Source organism: Caloenas nicobarica, chromosome 1 (genome assembly GCF_036013445.1).
Source record: "Caloenas nicobarica isolate bCalNic1 chromosome 1, bCalNic1.hap1, whole genome shotgun sequence".
Classification (NCBI taxonomy): domain Eukaryota; kingdom Metazoa; phylum Chordata; class Aves; order Columbiformes; family Columbidae; genus Caloenas; species Caloenas nicobarica.
Genome location: NC_088245.1, coordinates 43,505,326 through 43,522,568, shown reverse-complemented (window position 1 = coordinate 43,522,568; position 17,243 = coordinate 43,505,326).

Here is a 17,243-nt window from a genome sequence, read left to right as displayed (position 1 = left end):
AATACATTAAACATAAATTATTTACATAACCCCACCCTTTCCCGGAAGTCCATCTGCGGTATTCGAGAGTCTTTGTCGGGGGTCTCTAGTGCTCCCCGGTGGTCTTCGCAGCTGGTGCTCCCCCCGCTGTCAGCTTCTTGACCTAATTTCTTCAGCAAGCATATTGTCATTTTGTGCTGCTACTCAGCAAAAGTCCTGTACCCCGCTCTTCATTTAGTGGAATATTCCGCTTTCCCAGCTTGCAAGGTTTCTGTTACATGATGCCTAGCCTTGGTACATCAGGCCTAGTCTTGTTACATTATGCCTAGGGGTTTCTAAAAGATTTTTGTTCCTGTTATCAGTATCTTTACCAAAGGCATTTCCTTCCCTTCTATATGTAGCCTTCCTAAGCAGCTGCAGCAATATGCGGGCTGTGAAAGGACAGGAGAATATCCTGGGGGAGGCACACAAGGCCCAGCAGTACTTGACAGCTCTTGCTCTGGGACAACTGCTGTCCTTTCTGGATCCTTCACCAAATGAGCGTTCGGAGTCCTGGAAGGTGAGGACGAGTGTTGTGGCAGCATTGAAGAAAGGCTGTAGGAAATCACTGCAGATATAGGAGAGGGGCCAGTATAAAAGATGAAGCAGTAACATGGCTTGTGAGAGTTGACATGAGAGTCAAAGCAGTCCACTCCGTTTTATCAAACCTAAGCTGACTACTGGGGATTCTTGCTGTGGTTCGATGGCTGCAGGAATTGAAAGAATGGCATATCCGCACCAAGGGCTAAGCCGAGTCCCTGAAGAATGCCATGAAGAATAAGGAGAGAGACTTAACAGGTGCTTTCACCCGTGGCTGACACAAAGCAAATGACTGTGCGTTTCTGTCTCTACAGCGGCTGTCAACAAGCCCCTCTGTGTCCACTCCTACTGCATTTTACTGCACAGGGGGACACATCCTTCAACATTTTGCTCCTAAGGAGTAGGCAAATAGGGCTCCTGAACAGCACATATGCTGTAAACAGCACATTTTCAAAGACAGATCTTGGCCTCCCTTTCAATAACCCACCCACTCTTGCATGCAAAATGGAGCAGACTGCAAATCTACCTGGCCTTCAGTTTCTAAGGTCAGGCTTGCTTGGGGTTTTGGCTTCAGGCAGCACTGAACACCGTCAGAGCCAGCTGTTTCAGCACGACGCAATCTGGTGACGCAAGGCAGGGAAGGAGGGGGAAGCCAGGTGGCAACGGACCTCGAGATGCCCACAGAAGTCACTTGGCTGCTTGCAGCCTGCCGAGGCACAGCTACCCTAACGCACCGGCAAAAAGGAGCCAACCAGCAGGCCCAGCTGTGGTCCCCAGGCTGCTCTGCCAGCACTTCAGCCCATGGAGCAGGCCTGCAGCTCCCCAGCTCTTTCCTTGCTGTCCTGCTGGCCCTCTTCTCCCTGCTTGGTTTCTGGGCAGGGGTCACGTGCTTCACGTGCCCAGCACCGTGCACAGAGCAGCTGAGGCACATTCTCTTCTGGATCACAGGAGCTGAGCAGCATTGCAGAAGAGCTCACTGGAGGAAATCTGGCCACGCAAACACACGCCTCAAACCAGCACGATGTACATTCACAGGAGCCCCGAGGGGGTGTCACTGTGAGTGACAGTGAGAGCTGGGCGAGAGAACTCCCGAGGTCCCTGCCCACCCGAGAGAAGCGCTGGCCGCCTCCAGCTCCACTTTTGGGGACCCGCATCGCCGGACTCTGCGGCCACACGCTGAGGGATAACAAGGAGCTGCTGAGGGGAGGGTGCTACAGCCACTGCCGCAGCCTCCAGCCACCCACCCCACCGCGGGCCACCCTTATGGTGGAGCGGGTGGATGCTCCGCTCTGCCCTGCTCTGCCAGCCTGCTCCCTGTAGTGACACTTCCGTGCAGCTCAGCACGCCTTTGTCCACGGTTGACTTCTCAATTTCGCGATAGGTTTGGCTCTCCAGTTGGAACTTAATTACTGCTGGACTTCTCATTTATTATTAGTCGAATATGAACTTTTGAGTAAGCCTCATGCTGAGGTCTTTTGGGCTGTCTAGCAACAGTGGCACAGGGCGAAGCTTTGCTGCGCGCTCAGCGCTTCCTCGGCAGCCCCATCTGTGGCCACCCCCGCCGTATTCTCCCCCAGAACCGCGCCCGACGCAGACGGACGCATCCTTCAACAGTCTGAACGCGGCAGCGAACTGGGCTCCAGAACCGCAGCTGTGCAAATGGCACAGGTTCTGGGCTGCTCTCGCCCTCTCCGTGCCCTCTAGCCTTGTTTGCCAGGGGCTCGGTTCTAGGCTGCTCTCGCCCCCTCCGTGCCCTCTTGCCTTGTTTGCCAGGGGCTCGGTTCTGGGCTCCTCTCGCCCTCTCCGCGCCCTCTTCCCTCGCTCTCCCGGGGCTCGGCAGAGTCCGCCGGGTGCCTCCTGCGACTGCTCAACCCGGAGCGGGCCGTGCCCTCGTCGCCGCGAAGCATGCAGTGCTTCATCGAACTGCTCAGGAGGGTGCCGGAGCAGCCACCGTCCGACAGCGCTTCCGCGCCCAGCACCGCCGGGGCCTTGGAGCTCCGGCAGAAGGGCCGGGGCGGGCTGCACAGCGCGGCCGCCAGCGGCGACCTGGTCCGGCTGCAAGGAATCTGGTGGCGGAAGAGATTCCGTATCAACTCGCGGGATGCCAACAAGCAGTAAGAAGCGGGCAGTGCCCATAGCGAAGATCCGCGTGCCCTCGCTGCAAGAGCCGGCGAAGCCCAGCACGATCACGAGCACCCTAGGGACAGGCCGGCTCCACAGCGCTGCCCTTACCGGAGGCCCGCCCGAGCTGGGACAGGAGCCAGCGGATGCGCCACTCTGCCCTGCTCTGCCAGCCTGCTCCCCGTAGCGACCCTTCTGTGGAGCTCCGCAGGCCTTCGTGCAAGCAGAGACGGCTCCTTTCCTCTTCCTTTCCAGGACACGGAGTCACAGAGCCACAGGGCACAGCTTCCCGTTGCTGCTAGAAATCCCATCTCCCCTGTCTCTGGGATACATCCGGCGCAGGACTCGCTGGGGGCAAAGCCAGGGGCTTACGCAGACTCCACAGTCTCCGCAGACCTACGTGGCCTCCAGAGGCTCCAGGCTGCCAAGACGCCGTATCCTTTGCTCTGCTGGGTGGCCGGGCAGGTCTGGCTGGAGGCAGGGACCAGTGCCTGGGCACAGGAGTCCGGTTGTGCACCTTCATTGCCACAGCTGAGAAGATGCCTCCTGGCTCAACAGAGGTGCTGAGGATGGTGCCTAGCCAGCCCCAGGCTTTGGGTGTGCAACCGCTGCCACCGGCTCTGGCACGGGAAAGCTTGCTTTTGGCTGCTTTTTTTGGCAGTTGAGCCTTGTGGCCCTAGGTGGTAGGCAGCACAGCCTGAAACAATGTCTTCGGCTGTCTTGTCTGTGTTAACTGGATGTATTTAATTTCTAGGACGCGTCTGCATCTTGCTTGTGCGAACGGCCATGCAGATGTCGTTCGATTTCTGGCAGGAAAGAAGTGCAAGCTAAACCCTCGTGGCATGTTTAAGAAATCGCCGCTGATGCTGGTACGTGGAATAAGTTACGCTGTTGTACGTGGGGCTTGTCAATGATGCACTGAGAGATTCCTGCCTCGCGTGATTCTTTACGTAGGCCTGTGTAGAAACAAGTATGTTACAGTCAGGGGGGAAGGGGCATATGTTGCCTTATCTTTGAAGACGCTCGTACTTTCCCGTGTTGGGAAGATGCAGGAGTTCTGACAGAGAGAAATGTACATGTGGGAAGCGACTCCTCCCTTGTGGCTTGTTTCCAGGCAGTACAGCACCAGCACAAAGACTGTGTGACCGCTCTGCTGGAGCACGGTGCCAACCCCGACCACAAAGGTGCTGGTGGCAACACTGCCCTTCACATGGCTGCCGTCGTGCCCAGCGAATCGATGGTGGAGCTCTTACTCGAGCACAATGCCCATATTGATGCTAAGAATGACGTAAGCTTGGGCTTTGGGTAAGGCTTCTCTTCCCCAAACTCGCTTGACTTTCCTGTGTTCTTCTAAGGGAGACGATTTCTCCTTTCAGTTGGGATACACTCCGCTTGCCGTTGCGGTCATCGAGCGCCGTGAAGAGATGGTCAAGTTCCTCCTTCAAAACGGAGCTGACGTGAACGCTCGAGATATTCATCAAAGGTGAAAGTTTTGTCAAAAGCGTGCATGGGACTCCTGAGCATTGTTCAGATTGGATTGATGGGAGCTATAGGAATGAGCTTTGAAAAAGAACCAGGAGCTGCCCAGAAGGAGCTCCTTCTGTGACACTTGTGAAAGCAGACCCGCACTCGGCTGCTCTCTTACCTCAAGGGTCGATCTCTGCACTGAGGACTGCAGGAAAGCGTTGGCTGTGGTGCCAACAAACGCACGCGTGCGCGTGCACACACATGCACACAGAAACAGACACACATACACAGACCTCCCGAGTCTGCTCTGGGGAGACGCTTGGCCTGGAGACCTCCTGAGGTCCCACCACCCTCAATTGTCCAACGCATCCATGTGTTTTGCTGTAATTTCGCTCTGCCTGTAGGAGGGGAAATGAATTGTTTGAGGAGCAAAGAAGGACTCAAGTAATGGCAAGGCAATGTCTGCAGAAGCTGATGTATTTCCTATCGTTTCTTGGACACTAGGACCACTCTTAAGATTGCTGCTTACGCTGGGAATACGAATATAGTACGGGTGCTTCTTCAGCATGGTGCTGTTCTGTCTCATCGAGGCGAGGACGGCTTCACAGACATGGGTTATCTCGGTCGGTTTACTTCTGAGTAAGTGTTTTACACCCTTGTTAGAGCAGCTGCATTGTCAGCATGTCCGTGCTGATGCACAGCCCTTTTTGCTTGAATGGGGTGTTGAGACCTTTGTTGAAGCTGGGCTCAGTGACATCTTCTGATGCATGTCGTTCCATGTCAAGAGCGGATTTGGAAGCTGGGCAAAACTTCCCTCCACAGCTCTCTCTGAGAATTCACCTGTGTGCTGCCAAGCTCCACTCGACTGACTAGCAACTACCTGCCTTTTGTTTCAGAGGGGGTCCAACCGATATGCCCTGATGAGTTAAAATCTTCAGCGGTTTTCCTCCTCTCGGGTGTAGTTTGGCTCCCCTGGCTGTTCCTTCTCTAAGGTGGCTACGTGCCCTTAACAGCTAGGCTGAAGGAAATAGCCCTCTCTCCTAGTGATGGTAAACTGTGCAGTAAAATCCCCTTTAGGAACAAAGCATGTTTGAGGATTGCTCTAGCAAAACAAGAGGTTGGCTCCTTCCCCGCAGGCTTCTGGCACAGTATCAGTCTTGTGCTAATGCACCGTTTTGCATAGCAGCCTTGGCCTGGAGCATGTTTTTACGATTTTCTTGCTTCTTGGGGGTTTCTTGTTTTGTTTTTAGTTCTGCTTACGAAGCCACCCTGAAAGTGGTCTCTCTCCAGAGCCCAAACTGCCCCTCTGCCAGGGTTGTTAGAAGATGACACCTGTGCAATGTAGTTAACCCCTGCAGTGCTTGGAATGCAACCGCAATCTTTGTTGGCCTCTTGACATCCCACTTAGGAGCTCTGCACACTCTTGGGGCCTCAGACTAAGGATGGGAATTTCTGAAACCCTTCAAAGTCCAGAAGGAGTTTCAGAAGATGTGTAGGATGGCTCATGAATGGCCGTTGCTCTTCCAGTACACAGGACACGCAAGTGTGGAGGTATTGATACCAAAAAGTCGGCAAAAAAGACTCTTTAACACTGTTTTGAAAGTGTTAAAAAGCAGGCACTTCTATTACAGTACGCCGGACGCTCGGAGGATCGCTCCTCTAATCGAGCATGAGCGTGACTTGCACTTTTTGGTATTTATTCCATATACCTCTTGCATATTCATTTGTCTCTACTGCTTAGTTAATACATTAAACATAAATTATTTACATAACCCCACCCTTTCCCGGAAGTCCATCTGCGGTATTCGAGAGTCTTTGTCGGGGGTCTCTAGTGCTCCCCGGTGGTCTTCGCAGCTGGTGCTCCCCCCGCTGTCAGCTTCTTGACCTAATTTCTTCAGCAAGCATATTGTCATTTTGTGCTGCTACTCAGCAAAAGTCCTGTACCCCGCTCTTCATTTAGTGGAATATTCCGCTTTCCCAGCTTGCAAGGTTTCTGTTACATGATGCCTAGCCTTGGTACATCAGGCCTAGTCTTGTTACATTATGCCTAGGGGTTTCTAAAAGATTTTTGTTCCTGTTATCAGTATCTTTACCAAAGGCATTTCCTTCCCTTCTATATGTAGCCTTCCTAAGCAGCTGCAGCAATATGCGGGCTGTGAAAGGACAGGAGAATATCCTGGGGGAGGCACACAAGGCCCAGCAGTACTTGACAGCTCTTGCTCTGGGACAACTGCTGTCCTTTCCGGATCCTTCACCAAATGAGCGTTTGGAGTCCTGGAAGGTGAGGACGAGTGTTGTGGCAGCATTGAAGAAAGGCTGTAGGAAATCACTGCAGATATAGGAGAGGGGCCAGTATAAAAGATGAAGCAGTAACATGGCTTGTGAGAGTTGACATGAGAGTCAAAGCAGTCCACTCCGTTTTATCAAACCTAAGCTGACTACTGGGGATTCTTGCTGTGGTTCGATGGCTGCAGGAATTGAAAGAATGGCATATCCGCACCAAGGGCTAAGCCGAGTCCCTGAAGAATGCCATGAAGAATAAGGAGAGAGACTTAACAGGTGCTTTCACCCGTGGCTGACACAAAGCAAATGACTGTGCGTTTCTGTCTCTACAGCGGCTGTCAACAAGCCCCTCTGTGTCCACTCCTACTGCATTTTACTGCACAGGGGGACACATCCTTCAACATTTTGCTCCTAAGGAGTAGGCAAATAGGGCTCCTGAACAGCACATATGCTGTAAACAGCACATTTTCAAAGACAGATCTTGGCCTCCCTTTCAATAACCCACCCACTCTTGCATGCAAAATGGAGCAGACTGCAAATCTACCTGGCCTTCAGTTTCTAAGGTCAGGCTTGCTTGGGGTTTTGGCTTCAGGCAGCACTGAACACCGTCAGAGCCAGCTGTTTCAGCACGACGCAATCTGGTGACGCAAGGCAGGGAAGGAGGGGGAAGCCAGGTGGCAACGGACCTCGAGATGCCCACAGAAGTCACTTGGCTGCTTGCAGCCTGCCGAGGCACAGCTACCCTAACGCACCGGCAAAAAGGAGCCAACCAGCAGGCCCAGCTGTGGTCCCCAGGCTGCTCTGCCAGCACTTCAGCCCATGGAGCAGGCCTGCAGCTCCCCAGCTCTTTCCTTGCTGTCCTGCTGGCCCTCTTCTCCCTGCTTGGTTTCTGGGCAGGGGTCACGTGCTTCACGTGCCCAGCACCGTGCACAGAGCAGCTGAGGCACATTCTCTTCTGGATCACAGGAGCTGAGCAGCATTGCAGAAGAGCTCACTGGAGGAAATCTGGCCACGCAAACACACGCCTCAAACCAGCACGATGTACATTCACAGGAGCCCCGAGGGGGTGTCACTGTGAGTGACAGTGAGAGCTGGGCGAGAGAACTCCCGAGGTCCCTGCCCACCCGAGAGAAGCGCTGGCCGCCTCCAGCTCCACTTTTGGGGACCCGCATCGCCGGACTCTGCGGCCACACGCTGAGGGATAACAAGGAGCTGCTGAGGGGAGGGTGCTACAGCCACTGCCGCAGCCTCCAGCCACCCACCCCACCGCGGGCCACCCTTATGGTGGAGCGGGTGGATGCTCCGCTCTGCCCTGCTCTGCCAGCCTGCTCCCTGTAGTGACACTTCCGTGCAGCTCAGCACGCCTTTGTCCACGGTTGACTTCTCAATTTCGCGATAGGTTTGGCTCTCCAGTTGGAACTTAATTACTGCTGGACTTCTCATTTATTATTAGTCGAATATGAACTTTTGAGTAAGCCTCATGCTGAGGTCTTTTGGGCTGTCTAGCAACAGTGGCACAGGGCGAAGCTTTGCTGCGCGCTCAGCGCTTCCTCGGCAGCCCCATCTGTGGCCACCCCCGCCGTATTCTCCCCCAGAACCGCGCCCGACGCAGACGGACGCATCCTTCAACAGTCTGAACGCGGCAGCGAACTGGGCTCCAGAACCGCAGCTGTGCAAATGGCACAGGTTCTGGGCTGCTCTCGCCCTCTCCGTGCCCTCTAGCCTTGTTTGCCAGGGGCTCGGTTCTAGGCTGCTCTCGCCCCCTCCGTGCCCTCTTGCCTTGTTTGCCAGGGGCTCGGTTCTGGGCTCCTCTCGCCCTCTCCGCGCCCTCTTCCCTCGCTCTCCCGGGGCTCGGCAGAGTCCGCCGGGTGCCTCCTGCGACTGCTCAACCCGGAGCGGGCCGTGCCCTCGTCGCCGCGAAGCATGCAGTGCTTCATCGAACTGCTCAGGAGGGTGCCGGAGCAGCCACCGTCCGACAGCGCTTCCGCGCCCAGCACCGCCGGGGCCTTGGAGCTCCGGCAGAAGGGCCGGGGCGGGCTGCACAGCGCGGCCGCCAGCGGCGACCTGGTCCGGCTGCAAGGAATCTGGTGGCGGAAGAGATTCCGTATCAACTCGCGGGATGCCAACAAGCAGTAAGAAGCAGGCAGTGCCCATAGCGAAGATCCGCGTGCCCTGGCTGCAAGAGCCGGCGAAGCCCAGCACGATCACGAGCACCCTAGGGACAGGCCGGCTCCACAGCGCTGCCCTTACCGGAGGCCCGCCCGAGCTGGGACAGGAGCCAGCGGATGCGCCACTCTGCCCTGCTCTGCCAGCCTGCTCCCCGTAGCGACCCTTCTGTGGAGCTCCGCAGGCCTTCGTGCAAGCAGAGACGGCTCCTTTCCTCTTCCTTTCCAGGACACGGAGTCACAGAGCCACAGGGCACAGCTTCCCGTTGCTGCTAGAAATCCCATCTCCCCTGTCTCTGGGATACATCCGGCGCAGGACTCGCTGGGGGCAAAGCCAGGGGCTTACGCAGACTCCACAGTCTCCGCAGACCTACGTGGCCTCCAGAGGCTCCAGGCTGCCAAGACGCCGTATCCTTTGCTCTGCTGGGTGGCCGGGCAGGTCTGGCTGGAGGCAGGGACCAGTGCCTGGGCACAGGAGTCCGGTTGTGCACCTTCATTGCCACAGCTGAGAAGATGCCTCCTGGCTCGACAGAGGTGCTGAGGATGGTGCCTAGCCAGCCCCAGGCTTTGGGTGTGCAACCGCTGCCACCGGCTCTGGCACGGGAAAGCTTGCTTTTGGCTGCTTTTTTTGGCAGTTGAGCCTTGTGGCCCTAGGTGGTAGGCAGCACAGCCTGAAACAATGTCTTCGGCTGTCTTGTCTGTGTTAACTGGATGTATTTAATTTCTAGGACGCGTCTGCATCTTGCTTGTGCGAACGGCCATGCAGATGTCGTTCGATTTCTGGCAGGAAAGAAGTGCAAGCTAAACCCTCGTGGCATGTTTAAGAAATCGCCGCTGATGCTGGTACGTGGAATAAGTTACGCTGTTGTACGTGGGGCTTGTCAATGATGCACTGAGAGATTCCTGCCTCGCGTGATTCTTTACGTAGGCCTGTGTAGAAACAAGTATGTTACAGTCAGGGGGGAAGGGGCATATGTTGCCTTATCTTTGAAGACGCTCGTACTTTCCCGTGTTGGGAAGATGCAGGAGTTCTGACAGAGAGAAATGTACATGTGGGAAGCGACTCCTCCCTTGTGGCTTGTTTCCAGGCAGTACAGCACCAGCACAAAGACTGTGTGACCGCTCTGCTGGAGCACGGTGCCAACCCCGACCACAAAGGTGCTGGTGGCAACACTGCCCTTCACATGGCTGCCGTCGTGCCCAGCGAATCGATGGTGGAGCTCTTACTCGAGCACAATGCCCATATTGATGCTAAGAATGACGTAAGCTTGGGCTTTGGGTAAGGCTTCTCTTCCCCAAACTCACTTGACTTTCCTGTGTTCTTCTAAGGGAGACGATTTCTCCTTTCAGTTGGGATACACTCCGCTTGCCGTTGCGGTCATCGAGCGCCGTGAAGAGATGGTCGAGTTCCTCCTTCAAAACGGAGCTGACGTGAACGCTCGAGATATTCATCAAAGGTGAAAGTTTTGTCAAAAGCGTGCATGGGACTCCTGAGCATTGTTCAGATTGGATTGATGGGAGCTATAGGAATGAGCTTTGAAAAAGAACCAGGAGCTGCCCAGAAGGAGCTCCTTCTGTGACACTTGTGAAAGCAGACCCGCACTCGGCTGCTCTCTTACCTCAAGGGTCGATCTCTGCACTGAGGACTGCAGGAAAGCGTTGGCTGTGGTGCCAACAAACGCACGTGTGCGCGTGCACACACATGCACACAGAAACAGACACACATACACAGACCTCCCGAGTCTGCTCTGGGGAGACGCTTGGCCTGGAGACCTCCTGAGGTCCCACCACCCTCAATTGTCCAACGCATCCATGTGTTTTGCTGTAATTTCGCTCTGCCTGTAGGAGGGGAAATGAATTGTTTGAGGAGCAAAGAAGGACTCAAGTAATGGCAAGGCAATGTCTGCAGAAGCTGATGTATTTCCTATCGTTTCTTGGACACTAGGACCACTCTTAAGATTGCTGCTTACGCTGGGAATACGAATATAGTACGGGTGCTTCTTCAGCATGGTGCTGTTCTGTCTCATCGAGGTGAGGACGGCTTCACAGACATGGGTTATCTCGGTCGGTTTACTTCTGAGTAAGTGTTTTACACCCTTGTTAGAGCAGCTGCATTGTCAGCATGTCCGTGCTGATGCACAGCCCTTTTTGCTTGAATGGGGTGTTGAGACCTTTGTTGAAGCTGGGCTCAGTGACATCTTCTGATGCATGTCATTCCACGTCAAGAGCGGATTTGGAAGCTGGGCAAAACTTCCCTCCACAGCTCTCTCTGAGAATTCACCTGTGTGCTGCCAAGCTCCACTCGACTGACTAGCAACTACCTGCCTTTTGTTTCAGAGGGGGTCCAACCGATATGCCCTGATGAGTTAAAATCTTCAGCGGTTTTCCTCCTCTCGGGTGTAGTTTGGCTCCCCTGGCTGTTCCTTCTCTAAGGTGGCTACGTGCCCTTAACAGCTAGGCTGAAGGAAATAGCCCTCTCTCCTAGTGATGGTAAACTGTGCAGTAAAATCCCCTTTAGGAACAAAGCATGTTTGAGGATTGCTCTAGCAAAACAAGAGGTTGGCTCCTTCCCCGCAGGCTTCTGGCACAGTATCAGTCTTGTGCTAATGCACCGTTTTGCATAGCAGCCTTGGCCTGGAGCATGTTTTTACGATTTTCTTGCTTCTTGGGGGTTTCTTGTTTTGTTTTTAGTTCTGCTTACGAAGCCACCCTGAAAGTGGTCTCTCTCCAGAGCCCAAACTGCCCCTCTGCCAGGGTTGTTAGAAGATGACACCTGTGCAATGTAGTTAACCCCTGCAGTGCTTGGAATGCAACCGCAATCTTTGTTGGCCTCTTGACATCCCACTTAGGAGCTCTGCACACTCTTGGGGCCTCAGACTAAGGATGGGAATTTCTGAAACCCTTCAAAGTCCAGAAGGAGTTTCAGGAGATGTTACCCCAGCTTGACGTGAAGAGTGGCTGCAGCGTTAGTATTGCTTCCCGCTGAGGTAGAAGCCTTGTAGTTAGATGTCAGTCTCACTGGCCCCCAAAATGGAGAGAGGGGTTTATAACATGAGACTGTAGCCAGCAGGGGTGAATTACCCCATCGACATGAACAGGCACCTCTACTGCGAACATACCTGTAGTGAGTACTTCAGTCTGCAATAGGACCGCAGTCAGTTCTGTGTATGTATGTTTGTGTGTGTTGCCATTTACACCTGGCTCTGAATATGTGTACGATGGCTCCTGAATCACAGAATCACAGAATGTATGGGATTGGAAGGGACCTCGAAAGATCATGTAGTCCAATCCCCCTGCCAGGGCAGGAACACCTAGGTGAGGTTACACAGGAAGGCGTCCAGGCGGGTTTTGAATGTCTCCAGAGAAGGAGAATCCACAACCCCCCTGGGCAGCCTGTTCCAGTGTTCCGTCACCCTCACCGAGAAGAAGCTTCTTCTCACATTTAAGTGGAACCTCTTGTGTTCCAGCTTGAACCCATTACCCCTTGTCTTACTGTTGGTTGACACCGAGAAGAGCCTGGCTCCATCCTCGTGACACCCACCCTTTATATATTTATAAACATTGATGAGGTCACCCCTCAGTCTCCTCTTCTCCAAGCTAAAGAGACCCAGCTCCCTCAGCCTTTCCTCATAAGGGAGATGCTCCACTCCCTTAATCATCTTTGTGGCCCTGTGCTGGACTCTCTCCAGCAGTTCCCTGTCCTTCTTGAACTGAGGGGCCCAGAACTGGACACAATATTCCAGATGAGGTCTCACCAGGGCAGAGTAGAGGGGAAGGAGAACCTCTCTCGACCTACTAACCACCCCCCTTCTAATCCACCCCAGGATGCCATTGGCCTTCTTGGCCACAAGGGCACAGTGCTGGCTCATGGTCATCCTGCTGTCCACCAGGACCCCCAGGTCCCTTTCCCTTACACTGCTCTCTAATAGGTCATTCCCCAACCTGTACTGGAACCTGGGGTTGTTCCTGCCCAGATGCAAGACTCTACATTTTCCCTTGTTATATTTCATTAAATTTTTCCCCGCCCAACTCTCTAGCCTGTCCAGATCTCGCTGGATGGCAGCACAGCCCTCTGGCGTGTCAGCCACCCCTCCCAGCTCGGTGTCATCAGCAAACTTGCTGATAGTACACTCAATTCCCTCATCCAAGTCATTGATGAATATATTGAATAGTATTGGTCCCAGAACTGACCCTTGAGGCACTCCACTAGATACAGGCCTCCAACCAGACTCTGCCCCATTGACCACGACTCTCTGGCTTCTCTCCTTCAGCCAGTTTGCAGTCCACCTCACTACCCGATCACCCAGTCCACACTTCCTCAGTTTTGCCGTGAGGATGCTGTGGGAGACGGTGTCAAATGCTTTGCTGAAGTCAAGGTAGACCACATCCGCTGCTCTGCCATCGTCAATCCACCTTGTTACGTCTTCATAAAAGGCTATGAGGTTGGTCAAACACGACTTCCCCTTGGTGAAGCCATGTTGACTGTCCCTGATGACCCTCTTATCCTTGATATGTCTTAAGATGGCACCAAGGATAAGGTGTTCCATCACTTTCCCAGGGATGGAGGTGGAAAGTCGGCCCTGCTGAAGTCCAGGGTTGCAATTCTGCTCGGTATTCTGCTCCCACCACAGGAGATCCTGAACTCCACCATCTCATGGTCACTGCAACCAAGGCAGCCCCCCCACCTTTACTGCTTCAACCAGAACCTCCTTGTTAGCGAGGACGAGATCCAGCAGCGCACCTCTCCTAGTCGGCTCCTCCACTATTTGCATCAGAAAGCTGTCATCAATGCACTGGAGGAACCTCCTAGACTGAGGCTGGCTGGCTGAGTAGTCCTTCCAGCAAACATCAGGGTAGTTAAAATCCCCCATAACAACCAGAGCCTGTGACTGTGAGGCCACGCTCAGCTGCCCGTAGAAGGCCTCATCAACATCCTCACCCTGATCTGGAGGCCTGTAATAGACACCCACAGCAGTGTCACCCCTGCCAGCCTGCCCCTTAATTCTCACCCACAGACTCTCAACTTGCTCCTCAACCGCACCTGGACAGTACTCTATACATTGTAGTTGCTCTCTCACATAAAGAGCAACTCCACCACCACGCTTGGCTGGCCTGTCTTTCCTGAAAAGGACACAGCCATCCATGACCACATTCCAGTCATGCGAGCTGTCCCACCATGTCTCTGTTAATGCCACCAGATCATAATCTCCTGACCGAACGCAGGTTTCTAACTCCTCCTGCTTATTCCCCATGCTGCGCGCATTGGTGAACAGGCACTTCAGGGAGCGAGCCGAGTACGCCGATTTCACCCTAGGGGCCTGAGGGGCCTCCCGGTCTTTATGGATTCCAGCATGCTGGATGTCAAAATGCCATATTCAATTTGTAAGGAATAGCCACTTTGCTTAAAAACAAAGAATGTCCCCTCTACTTTCATTCCAGTCAATTTAACTATTCACTTTTGTCATCTCTTTTTCTTCTTCTAGTTTATTCAGTGGAATATTCACAAAAGTGGCTTGAAGGTGTCTGAATACAATCTTCCCAGTGAAGCTACAGGTCCTTTTGTTCTGTCTGGATACAGTGGCTACAAGCAAGTCCAGTTCCCACGAGGAAGGCTTTTTGCTTTTGACTCTGAGGGCAACTATATGTTGACGTGTTCTTCTACTGGAGGAGTCATTTTTAAGGTAAATCTGAGAAGTGATGGGAAGTACTCTTACGCATCCATACAAGCTCTTGTTACAAGGCTGCAACATCAGCCAGTGGAAGTTCTCAAACAGCACCTACCATTCCCTGCCCTGTGAAAACTGATGCTTAGTTTCATACAGTGTGCATTTTAGCCGTGTGTGGTATTAAGCAAGTGTTTGAACCTTCTATAAGTATTTGGCCCTGTGTTTGTAGCTAGAGTATGTGTGCTCTTTGTTCTTAAAGCTTAGCTGCAGCAGTTTTCCGTAGTGCCCGAGTCCCTAGGACAAAGTTGGTGGTTTTGTGTTTTTTTACTTAATACCTTGATGCATGCCAGTTCAATGCAAAATGTGTGATAGTTGACTGATGCCTATCTTTAATCTGCCTTGTGTACTTGCTGATGTTATGTTAGTCCCAGACAGATTCTCTCCTCTTACTGTGTACTGAAAGGAAATGAAGGATAAGGCTGAATGGTTCCAAGTACCCAAAGTTCTGTGCCACAGTAGCAAGTGGTTACTGACCACATGCCTTTTGCCTGCCTCCTCTTGAGTCGATGCCCATCAGTATAAGTCATTGCAAGGCAGAGGAGATGGAATTTTTACTGTGCATCTGGGACGTTCAGAGCACCCGCACTAACATGAGCTATAGTTTAGGCTTAAATGCTCCTCATCAGTGTGTGCTCTCAGCCTGTCTCATTTAATTACTGCAGCTCGGCTGGTGTCAGAAGCTGAGCTTGCTTGAGAGCATGCGCTTCTATCGTGAGACTAGAACTTTGTTTCTTCTCGTGAGCTACATGCATCTCAACATCTCTCTGATTTTTCTGCTTAATTGTGTATGCTGATAGGGAAATGAAGTCTGTAGCAGGCTTTGGCTTCGCCTGTGGATGCACTGTCCCCACCACAGAAACGTATCTCCTTAAAATCTTATGCTTTCCTTTTAGTTAAATGGTGAGGACAAGGTTCTGGAGAGCTGCCTTTCCCTAGGAGGACACCGAGCTCCTGTTGTCACAGTGGATTGGAGCACAGCTATGGACTGTGGGACCTGCCTCACTGCCTCAATGGACGGGAAGATTAAATTAACAACCTTACTGGCTCAAAAGTCTTAACCTGGACAGTGGTGAAGGGAAAGAGCAAGAGACTTGATGAACGGTGTTAACTCCACAGGAACAAACTGCATGGGAGAGAAGGCAAACCGTAGTCCTTCTTCACAATGTATATTTGCCTCTTGACAAAAGTTAAATATATTTGCCAAACTGTGCAATAGAATGCCGTTATGGGACCAGATCAGTGGGAGCACTGAAAAATAAATCTCCACTGACCCATTGTGGCAGCTGGACTCCCTCCATTAGGGAGTCTTGATGATCACGTGGCTAGAATGCTACTGAGATGATGTATTAGGGATTCTACAGCAGAAAGTGAGGCTGGAGGAGGCATGCACAGTGCATGGTGATGAGATGGCTCAAACCGGAAAGGCTGTTGTGAAACTAGAGTATTTTTTCAGTATAACACTTGTTGTTGTGCTGCTTTTTGTTTTATTTCCACAAAAAGAAAATACTCCCTTGCACTTGATTCCTGTGTTCTTCTTAGCTGTTGCTGCAAAACATGGAGGGTGGCTGGGGCAGTGCTGTACCCAGAGAGTCTCCTGTGTGGAGAAAAGACCCATGTGCACCCTTTCACTGGGTGCTTCCAGCACTGACACTCACACGCTGCGGGGAACCAGTGCAAGACATGCAGGAACAAAAAGAATTGCATTCGGCCAGATGTGTTGCATTCCCTGATGCTACCTGCTGCCAGCTAGAGAAGAGATGCTGAGTCAGGCTTGTTGCAATGCCGGTGTTGGAGTTCAGAAGCTACATACCGCCTAGCAGTGAGCAGGTGGTGGACAGGAGGAGGGAGGGCCAGAACCGTTCTGGTCCTCTCTCATGCTCTCTGTCACTGGAGCTGTCTCTCTCCCTGCACACCCCCAACATCAGGGCAAGTGCTGTGCTCAGGTGTTGCAGAGGGGGTTGAGTGGACTGCTAAGCAGCCAGATTTCATCTTACACAGCACCACGGAACTTACTGCTGCTCATGTCCTTGGCCTTTATGGGGAGTTTACAGGACTGTTCCTGGGTGGAGGTCTCTTTCTGAGGTATGTGCAGAATGGGTCCAATTTACAGTTTGAAGGTAGGTTTGGTGTCTTCTCAAAGCTGTTTTGGTTTTAGAGCCCAGAGATCCCTTAACATTCACCAATGTGAAGGGCGGTTGCCTGGAGGGGCAAGTCTGCTTTTGCCAAGTGTGCTTCGGCGACTTTGTGAAGGGTGGCTTCTCCAAGTTGTAATTGCTAGCTGGCTATCTCCTTGCACTTGAAGTGATGAGGACTGGGCCAGGTGAACCTCCAGAGCTGGCTGCTTCCACTGCTGCCCAGCCAGACCTGGAGCACGATGGTTCTTCTGCACTTGCAGGTCTCAAAGCAGGGGTTAGAAATCAAGATTCCCTTGGCTAACTCTATGGCCGTTCTTCACTGGTGGCATCAGACCTCGCAACGTGACTTGGTGTCTGAGGAGGCTGTTGCCACCTTTGTGCCTGGAGATGCTGGCTACAGTCTGCGGTTGTTTTGTCTGTTGCACATAGCCCGAGGAAGACTACAGTTAGAGCAAAGCTGACGTCAGAATCGGGCAAAAGGCTGGTTTAGTCAGGCAGGAGGCGTAGCTGAAGGAAAGCGGGCCTGCAGCATGAAGTTTCCAGACCACAGGAGACATTTGTGCCTTGAAAGCCCAGCATCATCGAGGGTGGAAGGAGCCTCATCTCGTCCAACTCGTCAGTCCCTGCCCTGCTCAAAGCAGGGTCAGCCAGGGCAGGTGATACAGGGCCACGTCCAGTTTGGAGCATCGCCAAGTGTGGAGACTCCACAATCTCTGTGGCACAAAGAGGCCACCAGCAGGCTGACCTGGGGCCTCAAGCCCCAGGCCAGGTGTCTGGGGCCTCCAGCC